We start from the raw sequence: 15,728 nt of genomic DNA, 5'->3' as shown, positions 1-15,728 counted from the left end.
TTAGATTAGAGAGAAGGCGCACATGGAGCGGATCACATGAACCAAAGCCCAAGATGGAATGAGTGTGGTGGGTAACAGAATAAGCGATGAGACCTTGTAGTAGAGGGAATACTAGGAGTTTCAGGCAGGAATTAGTTGGAGAGATGGCCTGAAGCCAGTTTAAAAAGACCTTTCCTTTCAGACTGAGAAATATGTATATGATGCCACCAGTGAGGGGCATCTTAGCATCATATTATGTAACTCACCTCTCCCATAGGGAAGTTACATAATGAAAAGTCAACAGAGTCTGGCAGTGGTTTGCAAGATGGATGGTCTACACAATTTCTGGACTAATCTCATTGAGAGGGGGACTCAGATCTAATCCCAGGACAGTAGTGGAAATGGAGAAAAGGGGACCTAAGAAATATTTCAACAAAGGACACAGTTAAATTGGAAAAAGGCAAATGTTAAGTCTTTCCCTTACCACCATGACTACCATATTTATGCCTTAAGCATCTAAGCAAGAAGGCTGTAAAAGGTTTGAGTCCATAGACAAACTCATCCCTTTTGTGTTTCTAGCATTAGGATTATATTGGATGAGATGAGAGGCCTCCAGCCTCAGTGGGTGGAGGCTGGACATTCCTGTTGGAGTTTCTCGGATATTCTGAGCTACTGCCTTTCACCAGGGTGGGTCCCTCCTCCCCCCGTTCTCTCCTCCCTTCCCGGACTTTGCAGCTGAATCAGGATTTGAAAGGGATTAGAAAAGGGATCCCAAATGCTTGCCCTAAATCCTAATCACCACAGCTGCAAGAAAGAGAGAGAAAGCCAAAATGAAACAGTGAAGCTAGTCATAAAAATGAGAAGTGGGAAAGGCCCGTGAGGTCATCCTGTCCAGGCCAGCTTGCCAGACTGTGACTCGTCCCTGAGTGCCTGCACACACACCTCATCCTTGCTGCCTTACAAGTCTAATGATTTTAGGAGAGGAGGCACCCCCCAAACACCAGTAGCCTGGCAAGAAACCAACCTTTTGCCATACCCACGCATAACCCTGGGGGCTGGGTGAGTCCAGGGTGAGTGTCTCAAAACAGAGGACCCAGAAACTGAGCCTTTGAGGTCTCAGCGATAAGATCTATATGAAACCTAACATTTGCAGGATGTTTTAACATCTTTTTTCCAGAGCACTTTGTCACTGTGGTGTCATTTGATTTTCAGAACAAGTTTTTGAGAAAGGAGCAAGAAGCCTCATACCCACTGCATAGATGAGAACATGGGAGCACTGAGGGTTTGAAATCTTTCATAATTTAGAAAAAGAAAAAAACATACAGAGGTGCAACCACTATCCACCTCGTTGGGCAGCTGTAAGAATTTAAGGAAATGATGTGATGAAGGATCCAGTACGTGGGAACTCCCGACATGTGCTGGCTGCATGTATAGCTTCTCCCCTGCCCACCCCTCCATCAGCCCTCACTCGTGTCCAGCCCTAGGCTGGGTAGGGGCAGGGTTACAGCTATGGCTGTGTGGTTGGTGCTGCACACAGGCACCTGCTCAAGGAGGTGAGAGGAACTGAAATCCAGCCAAGCCCTGAGTCCCAGGGGCTGAGTTCACCCTAAGAGGCACCTTAACGGGATACTTTTCAGCCAGGTGCAGTGGCTCATGCCTGTAATCCCAGCACTTTGGGAGGCCGAGGTGGGTGGATCATGAGGTCAGGAGATCAAGACCATCTTGGCTAACATTGTGAAGCCCCATCTCTACTAAAAATACAAAAAATTAGGCAGGCATGGTGGCACGTGCCTGTAGTCCCAGCTACTTGGGAGGCTGAGGCAGGAGAATTGCTTGAATCCAGGAGGTGGAGGTTGCAGTGAGCTGAGATGGTGCCACTGCACTCCAGCCTGGGCGACAGTGCAAGACTCCGTCTCAGAAAAAAGAAAAAAAAAAAGGCGGGGGTGTCTCATTTTCATGAAGGCTCCTATGGTTTAGCCTATATATAGCCCTGGATTGGGGCAGTGGATGATGGATCTGCAGATCCCGGGAAGGAGGACAAGGGAGAGCATTCCCAAGACCCAGGCAGGCCCCTCTCCAAGAGCCACACCTGCCCCACCCTTAATGTCTGAACTTATTGCAGGGAGAATGTGACCCAATAATCTTTATCTGCTGAAAAGAGGGGCCAGGCTTAGACCCTGCCATGGAGAAGGATATTAATTAAGGCACCTTTGAAGGGAGGGAAAGTCACACAAGACTTGCACTCTGAGAACTCTCTTCCTTTGGAGATCTTTGGAAGTAGCGGATCCTCCTTGGATTGGGCCTTTATTATGGGTCTTAGTCATGGTGTCAGTATCTATCCAAGCATCACAATCAATTTAAAGGGAAGCCTGGAAGTTCCATGGAGAATTGTGTGCTAAATTGGATTCTTTCCCTACAAAACAAATGGGTAGTTTCCACAACACCTGCACATTTACAAAAACACCACAAAGGTTCAAAATGTTGTTGGGGGTTCCAAGAAAGGTCTAATTCTGAGTTGAAAACACCAAGTCCTGGCAGCCCAAGTAACTGAATTTTCTTCAAAATGTCTCCTTGGGTCCCTGAGGGCTCAGAACCACAGTCTCATAGCTTGTCCCTGAAAGGGCTAGTTCAATGGTTCTCAAACTCGAATATGCATCTCAATTCTCTAGAGGACTTCTTAAAAACTAAGACCAGGCCAAGTGCACAGCGGCTCACGCCTGTAATCCCAGCACTTTGGGAGGCCGAGGCAGGCGGATCACCTGAGGTCGGGAGTTCAAGACCAGCCTGACCAACAAGGAGAAACTCCATCTCTACTAAAAATAATAATAATAATAATACAAAATTAGCTGGTTGTGGTGGTGCATGCCCGTAATCCCAGCTATTCAGGAGGCTGAGACAGGAGAATCACTTGAACCTGGAAGGCAGAGGTTGCTATGAGCCAAGATCGTGCCATTGCGCTCCAGCCTGGGCAACAAGAGTGGAACTCCATAACAACAACAACAACAACAACAAAAAAAAAAAAAACAAGACCAGTGCACCACAACCCCAGAGCTTCTGATTCCGCAAGTTTCCATTTCTAAAAAGTTCCCTGGTGAAGTCAATGTTACTGGTCTAGGGACACACACAAGTCAAAGAAATAGAGAGCTCTCTGGAGAAAAGAAGTTCTATAAAGTCTTGACCTTGTTATCTCACTGGACTTCCCCAAGGTTAGGAAGCCAGTCTCATTTATCTTTGTAGGCATGCAGTTGGAAACACAGAAAGTCTTCATTCAACATCTGTGGAATTAAATGGAATTCTGGTGGAAGCAAGTCGTCAGGTGAAAGAGATTGAATCAGAGCAGTTAGTTCAAAAAGATGATGACAAACACGAAGCCAAAAAGTTCTAGAGGAGGTGTGGTCCTGCTCATGGAGTCAGAGATTCTAGGACCCAAATCTTTGCCATTTTATGAGGGAGCATAACCACTTCTGAAGTTTGATTCATGGAATCATAGACTAGTAGACTCTTAGAGGTGGAGGGGTCCCAACAGAGTCCAAGTCACTCACTTTATAGAAAAGAAAACTGAGGCCCAGAGGGTTGACTCAATCTCTGCAAGGCCCTCATGGCTCACCATGGTCAGACCTGATGCCCTTTCCATTGTCTCATGGCAGGCACCCTTAGGAAATTATCAATACAGCCAGCTATTATGATAGGAGCTTTGCAGATACCTGGGAACACTCTAAAACATTTGCTGTGAAAAGCCTCACATATTCTCCACATGGGAACTGTTGAGAGATGTTTCCAGGAAATGGATTTCCTTGGTGTGTGTTCTTCTTATGCTGACAATTGGTTCTGATGAAGGACATCCTGTCTCCTTGGCCTGGGAGAAGAACATACAATGATCTTCCTTCTGGCCTCTCATGACAGGGTTTTCAGCCACAGTTGGAAGACGGTTTGTGGGCCCGTGATAAAACGTCCTCCCTCTAACCATAAAGTGATGATCTGGACTCTGTTAATAGCTCTTCCAGTACTGTCAGCGTGACTCCAAAGTCCATGTATTGGGCAAATGAGTGTCTTTTACCCTTCCAGAGAAAGGGAACTGAGCCAGGACAATTTTAAGCAACATTCCTACTCCAGCAGAATGACAATGTGCAACCTCAGAACTATTTCCTCCTCTCAAGATTGCAGCCTTGTCACTAATCAGCCTCTCTCCCGTTCTGGCTAAATTCAATCAAGGCCGTGTAATCATACTGTAAATATTTGGTGCCATCTGCCTGGGGAAGTTAGGACACATTTGGAGAAGGAATGAGTATGAATCTCCATGACAAGGGTAAAATCATTTCATCTGGAGACCAAAGGGGGCTCTGAAATCCTAAGTGAAACAGTATTAGAGTCCTATGATCCCATGCAAGCCCAACCTCTGCCACTTTCTGTCCAAATGATCTTGAGCCTCTCCTTAACCTGTGTGACCCTCAGTCTCTTCCTCTGCAAGATAGGGATAATAATACCTTACAATACTGTTGTGAGACTCAAAAGAGAAAATAATCGTAATTTATAGCTAATATTTATTGAGCACTTAATTAGCGCCAGGCCTTGTTCTGAATGCTTTACAGGTGTTGGCTTGTTTACTCTTCACACACACCTTAGAAAGTAGGTGCTGTTACTGTTCTTTAATGGATGGGGACAGTGAGTCTAGAGAGGTGAGATAACTTGCTTGAGTTCTCCTACCTAGTGTAAAAGTGAACCAAATATGGCCTGAGAATGACTCCATGCTTCTATATTTCAGTCTTTGTGGAAAAACTGCAACCAAGATTAGTAAGCAGACAAGATTGAAAACCTAACTTAGGAGTATGCATCTGTAACAATAGCTGAGTCTTGGCCAGTCCCAGCGGCCGTATTTCAACCATTCATACACTGCTGAGTGTTCAAATTGTGTTCAAATAAGAAAAATGCCAGCCTGTAGCCAATCCACCCGTTGTGTACCTCACTTTTGATTTCTGTACGTCATTTCCCTTTTTTTGTCTATAAATCTTCCACCACGTGGCTGTACTGGAGTCTCTGTGAATCTGCTGTGATCCTGGGTGCTGCCCGATTCACAAACTGTTCATTGCTCAGTTAAACTCCTTTAAATTTAATTGGGTTGAATTTTTTCTTTTATCACTAGGAAGTAGAGGAGCTGGGATCTGAACCCATCGTGATGGTTCCGTAGTCTGCACTCTTAACCACCAAGCTATACTCATGATGAATATGAAAAGATTTTGTCCTTTTAGATCTGCCATTTCCAGAATATGCAAGATGCACCAGGGCTGTACTGGCTTTCTGGGGTCAGTTCTTTCCTTGCCTGGACTCAGGGCCTGAGAGCAATGGCCCAAACTTGCCTACCTCCTGCCAAGTGCTTAAAAAAAAAAAAAAATTAATAATATGATGAAAACAGATGCTTGCCTCCCTGGATAGCAGCAGCCCAGCAAATCAAGCCGTGGGTGGTTTCCATTCTCACTCCTTGACAAGCGCTTATGGAGAGCTCAGTAGGAGCAAGGGTCAGGAGGAGAATGAAGGATGGGACAGGTGTGATGGAGAGAGAGAGGTCACCAATCTTTGAAGGGCTGTGGGGAATAGAAGGACTATAGTCTGCACAATAGTCAAATACCCAGGAAAATTGATTTCAGAAAATGTGATGTTCTATATCAATTCCCAGCAAAGTTCCCACGAGCAGATGGTTTGTGGGCACTTAACAAGAGAACCGTGAAAAATGTAATAATACAAGTGAAAAAAACTGTAACAGTTTTTAGGACAGTGGAAGAGTGAAGGGATTAGGGAACTAGAGTATGATTTCCAGGCCGCATTAAAGGCCTACGTGAAGGCTGCAGTTATGAAATTCACATGAGACCAATCCACGTGGTTGCATGTTTTGCTGCAGCCACATTCAGCTACACAGATATGGGGGAAGGCTGGCAAAAGTTGAATGTAACCAGGGTTATCATGTAGCCAAACGAGAATGATGAATCAGGAAAGGGGCAAAGGTAGTTGACAGTGATTCCCTATGGAATTAAAGCTGGGGAAGCGGGAAATAGAGGAATCGAGGTGAAAGACAGTGAAAAAATAGCAGGAACAATTAACTGAAAGTCCAGATAAGGTCACAGAATTGTTGGAGCTGGAATACTAGTAGGGGTAAGCTGGGAAGATAGATTTAAACTGAGATTATGGCAGGATTAAAGTTACTGTAATTACACGGTCAAGATAAGAATGTGGCTGAAATCTAGCTGGGAACAGTAGCTCATGCCTGTAATCCCAGCACTTTCGGAGGCCAAGGTGGGTGGATCACTTGAGGTTAGGAGTTCGAGATCAGCCTGACCAATATGGTGAAACACCATCTCTACTAAAAACACAAATATTAGCTAGGCGTGGTGGTGGGCACCTGTTATCCCAGCTACTTGGGAGGCTGAGGCAGGAGACTCGCTTGAACCTGGGAGGCTAGACGTAGCAGTGAGCTGAGATTGTGCCACTACACTCCAATCTGGACAACAAAGTGAGGCTCCATCTCGAAAATAAAAAAGAGAGAGAGAGAGAGAAGTGAGTGGTTGAGATCTGGTGGAAGACCAGAATATTGGAGAAAAGAATCTCAAAGCTATTAAAGGATGATTCATGATTCATGTGGACATTGAAATCACCAACAATTATGACAAGGGTAATGCTGGACAGAGCAGCAGTAAGCCAAGAGCTAAAACTGTTCTTTGAACTAGGAATAACCAGAGGATTTTAAAAATTACCTAAGGGTGACCCAAAACACTATGAAGCATGATTAAAAACATGATTAAAATTTCCTAAAGGGACAGAGAAAAAACTAGCTCACCAAGAGTTTCAAAGGGACACTGGGGAGAAAAAGCTGTTTTATGATGAGAGAAGAACAGAGAGAGAGAGAGAGACAGCAAGCCATGATCATAATGAGCCAGTAGGAGTTTAAGGAAGAAAAAAAAAGGGGGCGTGCAAAATGTATGTTTTATTCCTAGATGGCACAGATCAAGAGGATCCAGGGAACTCTGTAGTATGGATCTCAGTGAGGCAAATGACTGACCCTAATGAGGCAGATTCCCTGTATGCAGAACAATTAGGTAGAACTGTTACGTAGAGCCAGTCATTCAACATATCTATTGTATGTCAGGCCCTGGGGATACAAAGGAAGGAAAAGACTTCTGACTGTGAAAGGGACACAAATAATAATGGGATACATGAAGCAGGCAGACCAAAAAGATACAGTGTGCTGTTGTTGATAAATATAAACATATCAAGCCAGTCTGGAAGGAGGTCTCTAATGATACCAGCTGAGAGAGAAGGACAGTGAGGGAGTGGTTGACTATCTCTTGGTAGAGAAGGAGAGGGAATGTTTGACTATTTCAGGCTCTAAGGCAAGCTTAGCAATGCCTTTTTCTTCAGCCCCTGGCAAATATTGTTCATCAATTCTGGCCCTGTCCCCCTCAGTCTGGATCCTTTCAACGTGGCACTTCAAGTACCAGTAAACAATCTGTCAGAACTGGCACATGAAATAGAATCCTTCTACCAACCTGGTCTTAGAGCCTGGTGCTCTGCAACAAAGATTGAAATACTCAATTTTAAGCATGTCTGAAAAAATGAATAGAGGTAAACTAGCTAATCATATGAGACACTGTCTGACTATAAGGGCTAACATTCTTTTTCAGTGAGAAATAAGGGCAGGCAGACAAGGCTGGCCATGTGAAGGGTCGGCACATGAGCTTCCAGGTAAAACCACATTCATGACGGAGGGCTGACAGGTGGGCATGGGGTCAGAGCAAAACAAATAGAAAGATTGGAAGAGATATTCTCATCAAACTGTGAAAGTGGTATGGATCCTCCACCATAAGAATATAAAACTAGCACATCAGAATACAAGGAAATTGCATCCAATAAGCCAGCAGTCCCCAACCTTTTTGGTACCAGGGACTGGTTTCATGGAAGACAAATTTTCCAGGGACAGAGTGGGGAAGAGGGGGACTGTTTCACCTCAGATCATCAGGCATTATTTAGATTCTCATAAGGAGTGCGCAACCTAGATTCCTCACATGCACAGTTCACAATAGGGTTTGCGCTCGTATGAGAATGGAATGTCGCCACTGATCTCATAGGAGGTGGAGCTCGGGTGGTAATGATCGCCTGCCGTTCACTTCCTGCTGTGCAGCCTGGTTCCTAACAGGCCACGGACTGATATGGCCCACAGCCTGGGGCTTGGGAACCCCAGCTATAAGCATTTGATTTATGAGACTTGAACTACATGAGCTTGTCAAAGAGAGACAGAGAGACAGATGGACTGAGAGCAAAGATGACCATGCGACACAACACTGGGATCCCACCCACCACTGTGCTCCCGCAAGAGCATGTCCACAGACACCCGAGATGCAGCCCCTGAGCCTCCTCAGGTGCTTCTGTCCCTGTGTGCCTCCAGACTGTGACCAGCTCTCAGTACTTAAGGACAATTGAAAGGCTATTTCAGATGTAATTTAGACTATATTTGTTTTGTACCCCAGTGCGACTTCCCCTGCAGTCCCCTGCATTTAGGGCACTTGATTAAGGCACCATGGTCCTTGGCCAGGAAATAATCAATTCTCCCCTCTCCAATTCCCTTATTAGTCAGTCGCCAGCTGCGGCATTGCATCAGGCCTGACACTGCAGAAGGCAGTTGATGAGCTAGAGCTTTCTTTGACTCAGTCGTGCTCTATTCACATTTTCTGAAAAAACTGCTGGGGAATATTCTGAAAACTTGCTTCTACTGTATTAGGGAGACACCCTGGATTACTTAATGGGTGTAAGACATATTGTGAACTCATTAGCAAATCATTTCCCACTTGGTAACATTTTCCGAACATTTTTGCAAATTCTGGAGGCATTTGTGGTTCTCCCTACACCACTGCATACAACGCTGGGAGGAACTGCTAATAATCTGAGTAACAGAGTCAGGCCCAGAAAGGGTTTCTGAGGGATGGAATAATGAGTAGAAACTAATAAGATGAAGTATAATTGGTAAAAATGTCAAGCCCTGCATGTAGGGTTTGAAATCAAGTGCATAAACCAAAGAAAGGGAGACAGCTGGTCACATGATAAAATCTGGAGAAAGGATGAAGTCCAAGCCTTGCATGTCACCCCCATGTCCCCAGCCCTGGCACCTGTGGCCGACAGCCCTAATCAGTCCTGGTCTCAGAATCAAAGTTCAATCACAGGATTCCTCTTGACACAGCACCCCAATTTCCCATCACACATAGACTGGAGGGAGCTTATGAAAAGAAACCGATTTGTCCTCAAGACGTCACTTTCCAATCACTCCCATTAGACTCCTCCCAACCTTATGCCCCAGTCATCTCATCAATGGCTTTTCCAGAGAGAGACTCTCCTGACAAAAAATGGACCTTAATCTTCCTCTTTCTGCCAGAACTTTCCCATGAATGAGTATTTTGGTGAGTTTCATTGATCTGAGTCCCAAGAGCTGGAAATGACAGCTTTAAATTCCCAGTATCGGGCTGGGTGAAGTGGCTCCTGCCTGTAATCCCAGCATTTTGGGAGGTTGAGGTGGGCAGATCACCTGAGGTCAGGAGTTCGAGACCAGCATGGCAAAACCCCATCTCTACTAAAAATGCAAAAACTAGCCAGGCATGGTGGTGTGCTCCTGTAGTCCCAGCTACTCAGGAGGCTGAGGCAGGAGAAGTGCTTAAATCTAGAAGGCAGAGATTGCAGTGAGCTGAGATCACACCACTGTACTCCAGCCTGGGCAACAGAGCGAAACTCTGTCTCATAAATAAATATATAAATAAATACATAAACTGCCAGTATCCATGAGTCTCGGGGAGTTATTCAATCAAAGCAATTTATTCAAAAGCCACCATCCTAAGGGTCACTAATGGCAAGGTTGCTGATGTTCAGGGGAGAATAAACTCATGAACTCAGCCTTCTCCACCAGCCCACCACTCCCTGCCCTATACCTTATACCCCAACAATGTCACACTGCCTGTCTGTAGTCCCTACGCAGCGCCCTCTCTGCTAGGCATGCCCTCAGCTGCCTCTTCAGCTTAAGACTCAGCCCTGTGGTCATCTATTTTGAAAACCTTTCCTTGATGGGCCACTCTCCACTGGCCTCAATGGCCTTCCTCTGAGCCCCAACACTTCCTGCTTACCTCTGTCTGACCGTCTTCCACCAGTATCTCCTGCAGCTACCTGGCCACATGCAGTGTCTCCTATGAATCCCTAGTACCCGGTCTAGTGCCAGGCACCTGGCTGCCCGTCTGGGTCCTTGCTTATTCCCTTTGGTGTGTACATGAGCTTCCAGGTAAAGCTTGTGGGTGGGGGGTGGGGGAGGGCAGGGAAGAGAAAGATTGCAGATACCCTGCCATGAGCTGGAATGGGCTGGGAATGCTGGTCAGCAGAGGCACAATAAAGAACAGGTAGCAGCTGGGATACCTGACAGCTCGATAACATCAGAAACAGGTGGGGACAGCCAGGCATGGTGGCTCATGCCTGTAATCCCAGCACTTTGGGAGGCCGAGGTGGGTGGATCACTTGAGGTCACGAGTTTGAGACCAGCCTGGCCAACATAGTGAAACCCTGCCTCTACTAAAAATACAAAAATTAGCTTGGCATGGTGGCAGGCGCCTGTAATCCCAGCTACTCAGGAGGCTGAGGCAGGAGAATCGCTTGAACTTGAGAGGCAAAGGTTGCAGCGAGCTGCGATCGCACCACTGCATTCCCAGCTGTACCCTAGACCCAGGGAATCAGAATATCTGGGGTTAAGGCCCAGGAATCTGCATTTGTAATTGCTCCAAGTGATTCTTAAGCACAACAGTTCTGAGAGCTCTCCCTCTAGGGATATGTGAGCCTGAGAGACCATCTGCCAAGGGTCTAGAAAAGAAGATAGTGGCAGGGCACCCCATTCTGAGGTCCTGCCACCTTCTTCCCCCAAACCAGGAGTGGCCTTGGAAATATGGCAGTCATACATCCTGGAGTCTCTTGTGTCTCCTGATGCAAATATTCTGTTCCATTATCAGATCATGTGCATGACATATATATCTGGCATTCAATTAGATTCAGAAAATAAAGAAGATAGGCACCGTTGCTCTCCACTTGTGTGAGGCTCAGAGGGGTTAAGTGGCAAGTGCACAGTAAGGGCATTAATGAGTGGGGGCAGAACAGGGATTTAAGCCCCAAGTCAGTCTGACTCTAATACCTGCATTCTTAGCCACTGCTCCCAGTAGGTGTCCAAGAGTGAAGAGCCCTTTACCCTTCCCATCACCAGATAACACATTGACTGGCAGCTGAGGCTGGCATGCAACTCAGGAGATAAAGCTCAACTCAAGACACAGTCCTCTAAGTGCAAATGTCCCCACTTCACCCTCTGCCCTGGCCAGTGCCCTGGGAGGCATCGCTCAGGCCCCAGTGATTCACCTGCTGCACCTACCAGAGTTCAAATGTGCCTCCTCAGCACCAGGTCGTGATGACAGTAAGCCGAATGAGTAACTTAACGTGCGTGATGTCGACCCACAGATACTTATGGTATTTACTGGCCTGCGAGTCCCATCAATCTACAAGCCACCTTTGAGATCATGACTTGGACTTACTCATCTTTCATCAATGCCTGGCTCAGGGCTGGCACATAGAAGGCACTGTACTGAAGGCACCACAGGCAAAATACAATGGTTAGTGCTGTACCGTCAGGCCCCGGCCTCACGAAGCTCACAGTGCAGGGGTCATTGAGACAAGTATAGAGGCGACTGTAGAGCTAGGCAGGGTAAGAGGAATTATTATTCAATAGGCACAATCTATGCTGAAGCAGAACACCCTAACTTCAGATCACACTGAACAGTCGCTAGAGATTCTTCTTTTCTTAAAATTCGTATTTTTAAAACTTGTTTTCTTCTTTTGAGACTGGGTCTCACTCTGTCACCCAGGCTGGAGTGCAGCGGTGCAGTCTTGGCTCACTGCAACCTCCGCCTCCCAGGCTCAAGCAATCCTCCCACCTTAGCCTCCCGAGTAGCTGGGACTATAGGCACACACCACCACACCTGACTTTGTAGTTTTGAAAGAGACAGGATTTTGCCATGTTGCCAAGGCTGGTCTTGAACTCCTGAGCTCAGACAATCCACCAGCCTCAGTCTCCCAAATTGCTGGGATTACAGGTGTGAGCCACCATGCCCAGCCTAGAGATTCTACTTCTGAATAAGGGGGGATGAACCCAATAGAGATATATAGAGAATACACTCTACTTCTTGACCAACTACTGAAGATAAAAGCAACAATGTACATCTAGATGGAGGTGATTTGCAGGGTCTTCCCCCGCATACACCCTGCTTTGGATGCCTAGTTGCAGAAAAAGAAAAGTAGCAGATGGCTCGGGAAAAGGAAGCTGGGGTAGCCAGGCTCCCTGTCCTGTCAGAGCTGGTGCAGTCTTCTCCCTGCTGTGTACATTTTCTCTCATGGACCCACTTATCCCAGAGAGCTGGGAGGCAAGCAGCTGATGCCATTCAAGATGCCAGGCACTGTGTGTTTCTCTCAAGAATGCTTGAGACACAGGCTGAATGTCAACCTTCATTCTGACAAGTTCTTCCTGAGCAGAGCCGACGTTCACAAACAAAAGTTGAAATTTCAGAATTGCGGGATTTGTTCTGTGTACCCTTGAACAAGCTACTACCCAGAAGGGCATTTGCAGAGCAGAGAGAGGTGAGTGTGCTGGCAGAGAAAGATGCTTTCGGGATGGATTCCATCTGCCCATGGAGATAGAATCCATCCTGGGTAGTTTTTATGCAAAATATGCTTGGCAATGCCATGACGAGTTTTTGTTGTTGTTTTATGAAGGTGCTGGGGAATGGGTGTGCATCTTTGGGTAGCGACGATGCTCCCTAAAGCAGAGACTCCAGCCAGCAGGGCCCTGAGGGATTCTGGGTTCACACCAGCTCAAATTTCAGTTGTCCCTGCTGACTGTCATAAATTCCTTTAGGAACACAGCCCTCTCAGGCCCTCAGGAAGTGTGCACCAACGAGCCAGCAAAATGGAAAGAAAAAAAGGAAAGGAAAAACACGCCACATCACACCAGTCTCCTCTAGTAAATGTTGCATGAGCTGAAAGAAAAGAGACGTCATATGAGGTTCAACAACTGTGGTTTCCAGACCCTGGACAATTTTCTTTGTGAGGGAGCCAAAATGAAAGCTGCCCCAGTTTAGTCCTGGAGGAAAAAGTTTCCAATGAATTGAATTTCCTTGCAACGTAAAGTAGTTTGCTCAAGTCTCACTAAAAAATGCCCTTCACATCCTCTCTTGGAGTTTGCTATACAAACAGTCTTTTTCTTAATTGATAAAGAGAAGTATAAATAAGCTGTGAAATAGTGGTTTTTATAAGTGGGAGCTAAATGATGGGAACACATGGACACATAGAGGGGAACAACACATGCTGGGGCCCATCAGAGGGTAGGAGGAGGGAGAGAATCAGGCAAAATAACTAATGGGTAGTAGATTTAATACCTGGGTGATGGAATAATCTGTACAACCAGTCCCCATGACACATGAGTTTACCTACATAACAAACCTGCACATGTACCCCTGAACTTAAAGTTAAAATTAAAAACAATAGTCAGGCCAGGCACGGTGTCTCATGCCTGTAATCTCAGCACTTTGGGAGGCCAAGGTGGGCAGATCACATGAGGCCAGGAGTTCGAGACCAGCCTGGTCAACATAGTGAAACCCCGTCTCTACTAAAAATACAAAAATTAGCCAGGTGTCATAGTGCGTGCCTGTAATTCCAGCTACTTGGGAGGCTGAGGCATGAGAATTGCTTAAATCCAGGAGGTGGAGGTTGCAGTGAGCCAAGACTGCGCCACTACACTCCAGCCTGGGTAAATGAGTGAGACTCTGTCTCAAAAAATAAAACAAAATAAATAAAAACAATAGCCAGTGATATTAAAATCTTTTCTTTTAAAAAATGAGCTGACTGAATACATACAAAATAATTTTGATATCCTCTATCAAACCCCCTCACTATCTTCCTTTCTCAAATTGAGAAATGACATGTTCTTAAAATTGTAATACACACACACACACACACACACACACACACACACCCCCCATCCCTCAATACAAGAGTGCAGAAAGCACCAGGAAACAAAACAGGCAATTTATTTCTGCTCTCTGCAAAGTAAAAAGCAGCATAGGCAGGTTTTAAAAAGCAAACTGGCATTTGACCCACAGGAGCACTTTAACTGAATAAATTGCTTCATCTGCTTTCTGAGAATTCAGCAAGTGAAAGCCAGAGCAGAGCAGAGAGACCTGTGAATAGCAATGCAGGGCTGGGCTGCAAGACAGGAGAGGAAGGAGGTGGAGGTCCCAAAACAGTGCCTCAGGGCCTTTCCCTGGAAGGAGGAGGGGAGGAGGGGCAGGTATGCAAGGAGGAAGGTGCTAGTTAGACAACAGGGCACAAGGTTCCACACCCCTGTGCCAGCAAAGGCAAAGTTTGTCTTTGGAGACAATTCTATCATCATTTTGGTTTGGTTGAGTTGTACAAACATTGCAGGAACCCCCTCTTTGTGCTGGGTGCTAGGGATAGAGTATGAGAACCAGTCTCAGCCTGGGAGGAGCGTATAACCCTGCAGAGAAGACAGATTCATTAAGATTCATAAAAACCATGAGCAAGCCAGGCACGATGGCTCACACCTATAGTCCCACCACTTTGGGTGGCTAAGGCAGGAGGACTGCCTAAGCCCAGCAGTTAAAGACCAGCCTGGGCAACATGGTGAGACCACATCACTACAAAAAAAAAAAAAAAAACTTTTTTAATAAGCCAAGCATGATGGCATGCACCTGTAGTCCCAGTTACTTGGGAGGCTGAGGCAGGAGGATCGCTTGAGCCCAAGAGGTCAAGGTTGTAGTGAGCTATGATTACACTGCTGCACTTTAGCCTGGGCAACAGAGAGGGACTCTGTCTCTAAAAACAAAAAGCAAAACAACAACAACAAAAGCACGAGTGACTAGAGCCTGGAGTAGATCACCTGTCCCAAGATAGAGGGTGGAGGAAGATCCCTGGTCAAGGTGATGAATATTATAATAGGATGATGTTATTATAAGGTGAGCAGGTGTTGACCAGGCAACAAGTTGAGGTGTGCATTTAGGTAAAAAGGCAGCATATGCAAAGGCTGGAGGCCAGAACAGAGTGGGATGCACACGCACCCAGGTAACCACAGGTGATGTGGCAAGGCTGGGTCCTAAAGGACAAGTTGGGGAAGACAGGGCCATGTGGGTGGACGGCATGTGCCTCCTGCATAAGAAGTCTGGACTTCAGGCAGGGCACAGTGGCTCACATCTATAATCTCAGCACTTTGGGAGGCTGAGGCAAGAGGATCACTTGAGCTCAGGAGTTTGAGACCCTGTCTCCACAAAAGATTAAAAAAAAAAAAGTAGCCGGGTGTAATGGTGCAGGCCTATAGTCCTGGCTACATGGGAGGCTGAAGCAGGAGGATCCCTTGAGCCCTGGAGGGTGAGGCTGCAGTGAGCCATTATTGTGCCACTGCTCTCCAGCTTGGGCAACAGAGCAAGAACTTGTTCCCAAAAAAATAAAAGGTCTGGATTTCATTAGGAGAAATGAGGAGCACTGAAGGGTTTTAGACGTGCCCTTCCTACTTTAGGCTTATTCTTTTTTTTTTTTTTTTGAGACGGAGTCTCGCTCTGTTGCCCAGGCTGGAGTGCAGTGGCCAGATCTCGGCTCCAGTTTTATTCTTTTTGCTCAGGATCGCTTTC

At 46.2% G+C, this 15,728-nt stretch overlaps 1 protein-coding gene across 3 annotated transcripts in view; it reads right to left on the bottom strand.

Annotated features, from left to right (window-relative positions):
• MATN2 (matrilin 2) overlaps window positions 1-15,728 on the bottom strand; it is a 151,249-nt gene that overhangs the window by 107,468 nt on the left and 28,053 nt on the right. The window lies entirely within an intron of this gene.

Source organism: Mandrillus leucophaeus, unplaced genomic scaffold, assembly GCF_000951045.1.
Source record: "Mandrillus leucophaeus isolate KB7577 unplaced genomic scaffold, Mleu.le_1.0 Scaffold611, whole genome shotgun sequence".
Lineage (NCBI taxonomy): Eukaryota > Metazoa > Chordata > Mammalia > Primates > Cercopithecidae > Mandrillus > Mandrillus leucophaeus.
The sequence above is the reverse complement of the archived record's forward strand: the minus strand, read 5'-3'. Positions and strand labels throughout refer to the sequence as shown.